This window comes from Juglans regia, chromosome 5 (genome assembly GCF_001411555.2).
Source record: "Juglans regia cultivar Chandler chromosome 5, Walnut 2.0, whole genome shotgun sequence".
In the NCBI taxonomy this organism is placed as follows: Eukaryota; Viridiplantae; Streptophyta; class Magnoliopsida; order Fagales; family Juglandaceae; genus Juglans; species Juglans regia.
The window spans coordinates 12292334-12303260 of NC_049905.1; the positions used below are offsets into that span (position 1 = coordinate 12292334).

Below are 10927 nucleotides of genomic sequence, written 5' to 3' on the forward strand. Positions count from 1 at the left end.
AATAAAATATAAGAAATTATGCAAATCATCAAAAACCAAGAAAAAAAATTAAAAACATGTTTAACGCTTCTTTAAAATTTCAAAAACTAAAAATCATGCGTTAAATTAAGGAAAGATTGTAAGAAGGTTGTAACATTTAAAATGAGAATTGAGAGATAATTGTTGGGGGACTGGGTGCTATTACTCGGTCATCTGATTTTACTGCTGAGATAGATCACTTGACTTGAAAATGCCACGTGGTCACTGCCATATCAAATTTAGAAAAAAGAACATAAAAGTCAGTTTTCCTTGTTATGAATAGTATCAATTAGGTTAACACAGTGGCAAACTGCAGCAGAATAATTCAACTACAAATTATACTATTTTTTGCTCTTTTTTCTTATTTTTTTAAAAGTAATGCTAGGTACAATCTTCATTTAAAAATTGCAATACAAGTCTAGGCTATTTTAATTTTAAAATTTTTTAAAATTACAAAATTATCTCTCTTAAAATAATATTTTTTTTTCATTTAATAATATGCTTATACATACAGTTTTCACTTGAAGACTATAAATAAAATTTTTCATTATTAAATCCTTTAACAAATCTCCAAAACGTACCTAAAAATTCTTAAATGACATGGCAGTGCCACGTGACACCATCTTATGAAGTGGTTCATCTAAATGGTAAAGCCCATTGCATTTTCTTAACTGTTGAGCTGAATTGCCCAAACTTTTATAACTAGTAGCCCACCCAAATCGGGTGGTAAACTGATCAAATGGCAGGCATTAACACCTGAACAGGGAATACCCACACCACAACGTAGATAATTGACCGGCTACAAGAAAATTATTTATTTAGAATCTGTTAATTTTATCAAAATAATTATTTACAATTAAAATTAGTTGTAAATAATTTTTTAATTATAATAAATTAATCACAAAAATTTATTTTTTTTATAATGACGTACCATGATATCTAGAAATAACAAAGAAGCATTGGAGAGGATATAAGAACGTAATGGGGAGGACCCGGAGGAGGTCCATGATATTTGAGTTACTGTGAGAAGCCCTCAAACCTAACATGATGGTTCGGTGGTTTTCTGAATCCCATGCCTTAATTGGTCGACACTTTTTTTTTTTTTTTTTTTACCTCAATCATTTATTGAAAAATCCTCACTTTTAATAGAAGAAAACCTTGAATACAAGTAAAGTTACGCTAAACAATGAAATACAAGAACTGGAAGCTCTAATATTTGGAAGAGCAATCTTATCTAAACGAATCATGCCCTTCAACTTACGTGGCAAAGAATCAAACATCACAAATCTCCCATTAAGATAATTAATAAATAAAAAAATCGGACAAACACAACTATTTTATAATTTTTTATATAATTGTTTTTGTAAAATATTATTAGTTTTCGAAACTAAATATTTGAATGTTATTTGACTTTGATGGGTTTTATTTAATTTGGAAAACAATAATATTTTATTAAAAAATTATGCAAAAGTAATAAAACAAGAAAAATGATATATATAAGAACAGCTATATTACAATTTGTTTACATTTAAGTATAAAAAAATTATGATTTTATTTTCTTTGAAACGCTTCAGGTACAGAAATTTTAAATTAAAGTAAAAAATATTAATATTTTAATATATAATAGTAGTTGAATTGTAATATAATTGATAGGAGTAATGTTAGAGAGAAGTCATTATAACAGTATACACTTTACACTTACTACGTGGCTGCTTCTAGTTGATTGTTCTCAACACTCACTTGAGGAGATGTATGGTCTAGATGATACTACATCATGTGTGCAAAATAGATACTCCAATAGTGACTTCTATCTTTATTTATTTTTCTCCAAATTTTAGAGAAATTGTTCAATTGTCCCACTATCTCTCTCCCTTTCCCTCCTTTCTTTTATTCCTTCATTCAGAGTATATTTTAGTCCTAAGTTCACATCATAGACACCATAGTGGCTACATCCAGCCATAAATCTACCACGTCAATTGGGTAGATCTGGTTTTGACTAGCGCTTGCAGACCATGCGTTGCCTCCGGTAGGCGTGCTCCCCACTTGCCGCCATGATCTGATGCCTTTTGCATATTGCTTTGACAATGTGGGTTTAACGCTCAACGATATCTGCTTCATCCGGAATTTTACGTAATGCTGATCTTCAAGGCAACTCAAGTACTTTGGGTTGCACTGAAAATACCCAAGTGGAGACATTTCCTTTGGGTTTATGCCCAAAAATAAGGGACCATGGTCCCATATTTCTGACTATGTAATAACATATATAGTGGAGTATTTGGTGGGGTTTGCCACCATCATCATCATTTGTACCATCGATTAATTTAATGCTTATCTTCCTCATTGAAAAGATAGAAACTTTAAAAGATTTCTGACATTTAATTTATGTTCAACCAAATGGACATTTTTCATTCATCTCGGAGGGGGGACCGTTGAGGGGCCGGGTGAGTTGCTGTATGCATGGTGAAACACACGCACACGTGTATATATGGGAAATGATGCATCTACAGAAGATGCGTCCCCATAAAAGTTTTCTATTTTTTATTTTTTTTACTTAATAAATAAAAAAATATATTTTTAAATGAGTTTATGAATTTTTTTACTATTTTTTTAAATGTTTAAAGTGACTTAAAAAATACTTGAAAAAAAAACACAATATATATATATATATATATATATATAGACAATGCTGGGACCGAGAATGGTGTCTTGTATTGTATTGACAGTGTAAATGTACTTTTCTTTATTTTTTATTTTTTATTTTTTTAAATATTTTTTAAATATCTTTAAACATATAAAAAAACAGAAACTCACTAGTAGTTCATTTCTTTATAAAATAATAATAATAATAATAATAATAATAAAAGAAAACCTAGTATTGGTCTCAAAATAGGGGCACCATTGTCGGCCCTCTATCATTTTCCTATATATACATCAAGAACCAACATATCACATCGATGTTACAATATGATATCAACACAGACAACACCCTCGATGCAATCCAAAAAATATTTATTACCCAGCTGGTTCTTAATTTATTCTAGGCAGCATATAGTTTGAACCAATCTCCAAAATATATATGGAAGCATCTCGACACTCCCGAGGAGTTTGTCCTCGCGCTCTCGATAAATTAATGTATTATCCTTATTTGCTTCTTAACAAACAGTACTAGTAGTGCAGCAACTAGGTTTTCCATGCAATGGATAGGACAGCCAAAATGATCAGTACTGATCAGCACAAATTAAGGTGCTGCATGCATGCCTAAACTACCCTTGTTGAATATTACCAGGTTAAGCTTTCAAAAAGGGGGGCAAAATTTCAGGAGGAGAGGATCCACTATTGCCATGCATGCTTGAAATGATGAAGTTTTACAAGCAAATTGATGTCTGCGATATGCTCAATATATCGGGATGCGCACGGCCTGCATGAGATCAAGAGGAGCATTAAGGTGCTGAGTAGCTAGCACAGAGTGCACGTCAGTCTCCTCCACGCTAGCAAAACTACGCGGATTAGTTTAACACATGCAGTTAGTACTCTAACTAGTTGTCGATCCGTGCAACTATCATATGCATTAATTGCCTAAATTTTCTATTACGAATTTAAAATGCAAGAATATCCTTATAATATTGTTGAGGAATGAAAACTTTTTATATCCCTCAACATACATTAAGGGTGTTCAACCGGTCCGGTTTTTTTCCGGATCCGGTCCGAAACCCGGAAATCCAGGTGCATCCGGGCGGTTATCCGCCCGGATTACACCCGGGCGGGTGAGAAGAATCCGGATCCGATTACGGATCCGGTTCTATGACCCGGTTATCCGTAACCGGGTCATTTAAAAATAAAAAAAAACCGCCCCGTCGCTTAATCTCAAAACGGTGGTCTTCATGAGGTTGCAGAAATGGAGATGTGGCTTGTTGGTTGTTTCCTGGACGTGGAGAAGTAGTGCAGCGTGGAGTTCAATAACTCTGGATGTGGAGGAGCTTCATGGCGAGAAGGGTGGTTGGTTTGAGGCCCACGATATCCTCAAATGATGCTCTGTTTTTTAGAAGTAAAACAGAGTCTTTTATGCGGGTGTTGCCGTGGCTGCAGCGGATGCATGGCAGTGACTGGGTGGTCCGTTGTGGTCAGGTGAGGTGCCATGGTAGTGAAACCGAGGTGGCTGAGACGTGAAGTGGTGGTTCGCGGAGGAGGCTAGGCACGGGCAAGGTGCAGTGCACTGTGCAGGTTGACTGCGTGCATGGTAGTGGCATGGAGTTTACTCTGAGGACTGCAGCAGGTGGAGCTTCAGATGGTGGTGCTGCCGTGTGTAGGTGGCTGGGTACGACTGCGGTAGCGCAGTGGTGGATGGCTGCCAGCAAGGTGGCCGTGCATGTGGGTTGTGCAGAGCTGGTTTCGTGGTGGCTAGGCAGAGCACGGTGCAACTGGGTTGGTGGCTGTTCATGCATGCTGGAGGTTAATTTCTCCAGCATTGTTCGTAAATGGCAACAAGACATTAAACAAGTGCTATAATTTTTTTTTTTTTCAAGTTTTAAAGTCTTTTTTTTTTTTTTAAATAAAACATTAAAACCGGATTAAATCCGGTTATAACCCGGATCCGGATTAAATCCGGATAACCGGATTGAATCCGGTTATCCGCCCGGATTAAATCCGGATTAATCTGGGCGGATAACCGCCCGGACTTTAGCATCCGGATCCGGATCCGGTTGAACACCCCTAACATACATGAATTAATTGGTGAGAATATAATGATTTCAAAATAGAAGAGTTAAGAAGTGAAGAAAATAAATGAGCTTGTTGGGGTAAAAATACCAAGCCCAAGACGCACTAGACCCGGTCCATTATAAAGCTGTCATAAGGAAGTAAGAGGAAAAAAGAAAGAATGGATAAGATATGACAAAGTAATAGAGTTTAGAAAATGTTAGAAAACCTAATTTGGGCTCCCGTTTGCATTTCCTGTCTAACGTGGGAAGACCAGCCTTCCCGTCCTTTTCTTCTTCTTCTTCTTTTTCCTTTTCTTTTCATTTTTTCTTTTTTTTTTTCTTTTTTTTTTCCTCCATCACCTAGATCCCTCTCACGAAGACTCCCCCTACCCAGTGCAACTCATTCGCCGTCTCCCATCTCCCCAGCATCTCCATCTCCCCCTCCCTCCCTCGCAGCATCTCCATCTCCCCTACCCAGTGAACCCGTCTCCCCTTCCCGCCGATCATTGCCCAGTTCTTCTTCTAAGGTAAGATGTCAATCGATGCCCATTCTTCTTTTTTCTCTTTTAGCTTTGTTTTCTGGCTTTGGTTGTTTTGGAATTTTTTTTTTTTACTCAGTTTTGAGTTTTGTTGTACCAATTTGAGACTCATTGTTGGGTTTTTATTTTTTTAACTCAATTTTGAGTTTTGGAATTTTTTTTTTTGACTTAGTTTATGGCTCTTTTGGGTAGTTGAAAGATTAAATGAGGTGAACTAGGGAAGTTGGTCTTTTGAGTGTTGGTCGGTTTGACTATGGCAGTTGATCACATTGGTTGGTGATTTTCTGAGCACCAAGTGCTCGACAAAATGTCACAAAGAACTACAAAATGAAATGTAGTTGCCAATGCCCTTTTTTTTTTTTTTTTTTTTTTTCTGGCTTTGGTTGTTTTGGAATATTTTTTTTTGGACTCAGTTTTGAGTTTTGTTGTACCAATTTGAGACTCATTGTTGGGTTTTATTTTTTTGGAGAAAATGTGCTAAATTCCATCATAGGTTTTTTTGTAGTGATTTTTTTCTGAGCACCAAGTGTTGGTTGCTAATGTGTTGGTTGTTTTTGCAGTCTAGGCATTCTTGCAGATATTTTTGTTGGTATGACCTAGAAATACCACCATATGGTGAGAAGAGAATCAAGCGCTTAAAAATCGATATTCAAAAAATACAACTAGCAATAAATGTACAAACAACTCGATATCGACTAGAAATAGAGATTGAGAGGCGCAAGAGAAATGTTGAGAGAGTCATTGTAGTTTTAGTAATTTCAATGTCATTGATACTTTTTTTAGGCATGTTTTTTGAAAAAATATAAAACAATATGTAATCTATGAAGTGAATTTAATGTAATCTTGTTACTTCGTGTAGTACTGGGTACCTTAATTGCATTTCGCAATTCAATATTTTTATTGTAATCTAAATTGCATGATTGCGATTATGATATTGCATCAACAAAGAGTTACAAAAACCACGAGTGCTTACATCAATTGAGGAAAACCACGAGTGCTTACATTAACAAAGAGTTACAAAAATAGGTTCAATAAAATCCCAAGATTTCAAAATTACAAAACAAGTAATAACTGATACAAATTTGTCTCATGACCTCTACCAATCATAACACACTGAAGTTCTGATGAAAAGCCTCCGAAGTTGACTCCTATAGGGGCATAAAAAAAATGTTAAAAATGACAACGCAATTCACTAAAAATATTACCAAAATAAGCCAGTTTTACATTACCTGTGAGTGATGAGTAGTCGAAGGAGTTGAAAAAAAATTTGAAGCATGTGTCCAAACTTGACTTTGTTGATCCTAGTGTTAAAAATATAATTTTAAAATAACTGAAATAAAAAATCGCAAAACAATAAACGAAAAATATATTGAATCATAAATGAATTAATAAAAAGGAGCATCAGTTTCGTTGTGGTGTAATTGCCTTTTTGTACTAGATTTCTTATAACTCTTCTCAGCGGGGTGCATTTTTCTCTTAGATGGTGGTCTTCCCTTACTTCGAACTACCAACGGACTAAAAACTCTACCTATCGTGCCCTCCATAGAAGTAGTTGTATCAAATGTGTTGCTAGTATCATGATCAGTACTACCAGGATACTGTGTCTTCAACTGTTCCATCTGGTTAATCAATTTAATACAATTGCTCTCGGCCTTTGAAGCATTGGAACACAATTCATAGAAGCAATTTTGGATCCTATCGAACCTTCGCGCATCATCGATGCTACTAGTGTCATAATTACTTTTCACGAATGTGTATTTTTGCTTAACATCTTTCCTCCACCGATCCAAGATGTATTTTGATGATATTGTATGTTGGCCCATCTGAATTAAGATACAGAGAGCGTGCCTTCACAAAATACCCCTAAACTCAAATAACTTACAACTGTATTTCACATCAAAGGGATCTTGAACAACTTTGACATTAAATGTTACACGTTTTAAAAAGTCATCACCAACCTGAATCTCATCCACAACAACAAACGTATATATACCATCCTCACACCCCATCTCCTTAGTAATCAAATATAGAAATCTCGCAATTCCTCTTGTATTTCTTTGAACTTAGCAAGAGTATATGTACTTTGAAATTGCTTCTCAAGAGGATAACGACTGATGTAAGGAATGTCCGTGCTAAAGAATTTGAAGTTAGCAATTGCTTCATTCTCTACCTTCCTCCTAAGGGCCGAATTACACCGATTAACAAATTGCTTCAGAGTAGTTCTAGAGTGAACGTAGTCGTCAAAAAATGCATTCATTCATTCACTTCTCTGTGTAGTTGACATTCCTGCCCAGAAAGTGTCTCTAACATAGGCCGGGACCCAAAAATGACAATCACTATACAGTGATACCAACCATGCATTCTCATGCAAATCATATGTATCGAGCATACAACACTAATGTTCCTCAAACTCATGCTGACTGAAAGAGTCATAAACGCACCTATGTATAGTACTCTTGATTTCTCCATATCGACAATGTGATCCAAACTTCTCAGAAATTTTTTTCATTATATGCCACAAGCAGAATCGATGTCTAGAAGTTGGAAACACCCTCGAAATTACAATTTTCATGGCCTTGTCTTGGTCTGTGATGATTGCATTTGGCGGTTGGTTATTCATACATTGCAATCATGACTGAAATAACCACTCGAATGTATCTGCATCCTCACTGGATATCAATCTGCATCCGAGTAGGATTGACTACCAATGGTGATTCACACCCACAATTGGTGCAAAAGGCATTTTATATGCATTAGTCAGATATGTTGTATCAAATGTAATCACATTCCCAAATTATTCATACACAGCTCTACTTCGGGCGTTTGCTCAAAACACATTCTTTAACCGCATCTCATTGTCAACGTCTATCTTATAATAAAACTTCGGATTTCTTTTTTGCATATCTTCGAAATAGTTACATAGAGTTACTCCGCCTCCAACCCCGAGGGGAAGTCATCATGCATTGTCAATGTAGTTTCGACACTCCTTCTCCTCGAATTTTACATTCTCATGACCGCCCGTCTTAATGACCACATACTTGAAATTTTTGGACAACCTATTTCTGTCTCGTCATTTATTTCAAGTCTCTTAGCAACACGAGCATCAACCTTCTTAAAGCATCTGAAATGTCTTGACTTTTCCGGACTACAGCCGTGTGTGTGATTCAATATCACTTTGGATATAGTATATCCACCATCATCATTGAATACGACATTAATCCTAGCCTTACACCCCATCTTTACTATTTGTCTTGGTTTCATAACATTAGCAGCCCTACTCTTTGATGTACGTCCTCGCGCACATGCCAAGAAAAACCATTTTACCATCCCATTGTCATCCTTAGTATAATTTCTTTTGGATACTGCAAACCCATTCGTCTATACTTCATATAGTAAGCATGCACTTCTTCTACAGAATCTCCTTATCAATTCCTACCTCTACACACTCATTATTTGAATATTCTATATCGGGATTCATTGCAACGTTCTAATTGTCTACAAAGATACAACATGTGAAAAGATATTAAAATAAAGCTTTTTATGTTGTAATATATTAGAAGTCAAACATGAAGCAATGGTGCTTAAAAATAAACTCTTATTGTAATGAACAACTACATTATATTTTGTACTTCTTAATCGGATCATTTTTGTCTTTAATATGCAAAGACCAAACTTTTTGTGGAATTTTGTCAAGCACTTTGTGCTCAGAAAATCACTACAAAAGAGCCTATGATGGAATTTAGCACATTTTCTCCAAAAAAAAAAAAAAAACCCCAACAATGAGTCTTAAATTGGTAAACCAAAACTCAAAACTAAGTAAAAAAAAAAAAAAAAAAATCCAAAACAACCAAAGCCAGAAAACAAAAGTGAAAAAAAAAGGGGCATCGGCAACTACATTTCATTTCGTAGTTCTTTGTGGGATTTTGTCAAGCACTTGGTGCTCAGAAAATCACTAACCATTGTGACCAACTACCATAGCCGAACCCACCAACACTCAAAACACCAAATTCCCTAATTCACCTCATTTAATTCCTCAACTATCCAAGAGAGCCAAAAACTGAGTCAAAAAAAAAAAAATTTTCAAAACTCAAAAAACTCAAAACTGAGTAAAAAAAAAAAAAAAAAACCCAAGAATGAGTCTCAAATTGGTACAACAAAACTCAAAACTAAATAAAAAAAAATGCCAAAACAACCAAAGCCAGAAAAAAAAAACTAAAAAAAATAAAAAAATGGGCATCGGCATCTTACCTTGGAGAAGAACTGGGCAGTGATCGACGGGCATGGGAGACGGGTTCACTGGGCAGGGCAGATGGAGAAGGAGAAGCGAGGGAGGGGAGATGGAGATGCGGGGGAGATGGGAGACGGCGAATGAGTTTCACTGGGCAAGGGGAGTCTTCGTGAGAGGGATCTGGGTGAGGGAGGGAAAAAGACAAAAAAAAAGAAGAAAAAGGACAGAAAGCCAACCCCCGTCAGATGGGAAATGCAAACGGGAGCCCAAATCGGGCTTCCTATCATCCAATTATTGATCTTCAGCTGATAACATCCAAGACATCTGAAAATATTATGCAAATAAAAGGTGAGTTATCAACAAATCAGTAAACAATGAACATATACTAGTGTGTAAGCATGAGCCAGTAACAGAATGCATAACAAAACATGTTATCAAAGATATAATAGCGACAATTCAGAAATATGCATATTCAAAAGTCATTTGACATAACATAACTGAAACATCATCATATTAGAACTGAATTCCATGTTTAATCCCCGTAGTAGGGTTGTGCAAATTTCGATGGCCAACTGAGTAAAAACAAAAAGTGAATCTTCCCCTTATTGTTCGTTGTGCTCGGAGTACACACACATGAATGGTCACATGGAAAACCATTTTATTTTCAAAGTCGGTACACCAAAAATAAAGAAGTTGATAACAACCCGAACGAAGGTCACATTTGTACACTCATGATAAGGTCAGAGAAGAACATAAACATAATGTTATGCTAGAGGTTTCAAATGTCACATCCATATCATAATAAAGTACCGAATAGATTCAAAATCATCTTTTCATAACCATGCAAAATTTTCATATTTAATATTTACTCTTTTTATACAACTAAGAATCAGATGTCAAATATAGCTCATGTCTACACTAGTCATGACAAAATATTTTTTTTCTTTTTATACAAACTTCATGAGTAATGTAGATAAAATGACCAAGGTTGTTTTAAGTTTCTTCTCAAAACAAAATATGCATGTTTTTTATAAAATAAACCTCAGTCCATTTTCTTTTATGCAAAGTCTAGTATAGAAGTTCCGCTTACCTGACTCTTGCAGTGATTTATCTAAGCCTTTGGTCTGAGCTCTAACAATATATCAAAACCAAAACCAAAACACAATTATGAAAGTGTTAATAACCCAAACAAGTATAACACTCACTTTACTAACGAAACTCAAACAAGCAAGCACAAAACTAGCTTTACAAACAAAATCCATAACCCGAACTACAGATTCAGCATGAACAAATCCATCACAACATTCAAAGAATTTCACTACTTCCCGAAAATTAACCAATCCTCCTCGTATTCTCTTAACCATTTATCACACGCTCACTACTGTTCACAAACTCATTACCGACATGTTATACAAATAGTCCACATATTCAAAAAAAACTTACAC

General features: G+C 35.5%; 1 long non-coding RNA gene across 1 annotated transcript; it reads right to left on the bottom strand.

The window, feature by feature from the left end:
• Positions 1 to 6257: 6257 nt before the first annotated feature.
• On the bottom strand, positions 6258 to 9796 carry LOC108998430. The gene is made up of 3 exons (XR_004801523.1): positions 9503 to 9796; positions 6484 to 6555; positions 6258 to 6402 (listed from the first exon to the last, which is right to left on the bottom strand). It is a non-coding gene; the product is annotated as an uncharacterized LOC108998430 (long non-coding RNA).
• Positions 9797 to 10927: the final 1131 nt, after the last annotated feature.